Source organism: Lupinus angustifolius, chromosome LG08 (genome assembly GCF_001865875.1).
Source record: "Lupinus angustifolius cultivar Tanjil chromosome LG08, LupAngTanjil_v1.0, whole genome shotgun sequence".
NCBI classification, from domain to species: Eukaryota; Viridiplantae; Streptophyta; class Magnoliopsida; order Fabales; family Fabaceae; genus Lupinus; species Lupinus angustifolius.
Window position 1 is genome coordinate 960,572 of NC_032016.1, and position 1,700 is coordinate 962,271.

The following is a 1,700-nucleotide window of genomic DNA, read 5'->3' on the forward strand; positions in this document are numbered from 1 at the left end:
TTTTAGACTTTATTGGACTAATATTCCTAAAATGAGTTAATTTGGGATTATTTGGCCTGATTAAATCTATTATCATTTTCAGATCACATTTGGCACCAATGGCATTTTGGGCATTATGGAAGTCGAGGATATGTGTTGAAGTGAAGATTGTATTTTTAATTTAAGAGTTGTTTTTATTGTAATTTGGCTTTGGGCCCATTGTTTAGGCCCAATTCGGTTTATGTGTGTTGGAGGGGTTAAATTCGGATTCCCACTCCAAACACACACACTTCACTTTTTACATCATTTTGAAACCTGTTCCTCACATTCCTGAAAAATGTAAACCTGTTCCTCACATTCCTGAAAAATGTAAACCTGTTCCTCACATTCCTGAAAAATGTAAACCTGTTCCTCACATTCCTGAAAAATGTAAACCTGTTCCTCACATTCCTGAAAAATGTAAGGACCCGGGTACATTTGTTGTACCTTGCATAATAGGTAATAGCAAATTTGAGAATGCCATGCTAGATCTAGGTGCTTCGATTAATGTTATGTCTATGTCTGTTTTCTTGTCTCTTTCACTTGGACCTATGCAACCCACTGGGGTAGTGATTCAATTAGCAAATAGGAGTACATCTTACCCTGCTGGTTTGATAGAGGATGTCTTGGTTCGGGTTGGTGAACTTATTTTTCCTGCTGATTTTTATATTCTCGATATGGAAGAGAGATCCTCCCGTAACACAGTTCCTATCATTTTGAGGAGGCCATTTTTGAGAACAGCCCGAACCAAGATAGATGTTCATGTTGGAACATTATCTATGGAGTTTGGTGATATTGTGGTCCGGTTTAATATTTTTGATGCTATGAAGCATCCATTTGAGGCCCATTCTGTGTTTCATATTGATTTACTTGATGAGTTAACTCATGAGCATATCTGTGATTTCCTTAATGATTTTGATTCTATGTCATTGATAGACTCATACACTTGTCATACATGCACTGATTCTGAAATGTGTAATTCTTGTATTGATGAGTTTCTGCATATTTCTGTTGATCCAAATATTATAGAATCAAATTGCACTAACCCAATTGCTACATATATCATACATCGATCTGATTTACTTGTCCAGGTACAAGCTGCAGAATCTATGTCTACTACTTTGGTTCCATTTATTTTGCAGGCACCTGTCTTGGAGCTTAAACCTTTGCCTGAAAACCTCAAGTATGCTTACTTAGAGGATGATGAGAAGCCTCATGTTATTGTTTCCACCTCCCTTGATGCTGATCAAGAGGAGAAGTTGTTGCAAGTGTTGAAGAAGCATAAGAAGGCAATTGGTTGGACCTTAGCTGATATTCCCGGTATTGGCACATCTATGTGAATGCATAAGATACTCTTGGAAGATGGAGCTAAACCAGTGAGACAACCACAAAGGAGGCTCAATCTAGTCATCCTTGAGGTTGTGAAGAAAGAGGTCACAAAGCTTTTACAAGCTGGGATTATATATCCCATTTCTGATAGTCATTGGGTGAGCCCAGTTCAGGTGGTTCCAAAGAAGACAAGAATTACAGTGGTGAGAAATGAGAGAGATGAGTTGATTCCTATGAGAGTACAGAACAGTTGGACAGTCTGCATTGATTATAGGAGGCTCAACCAAGCAACAATAAAGGATCACTTTCCTTTACCATTTATTGATCAGATGCTTGAGCGCTTAGCAGGTAAA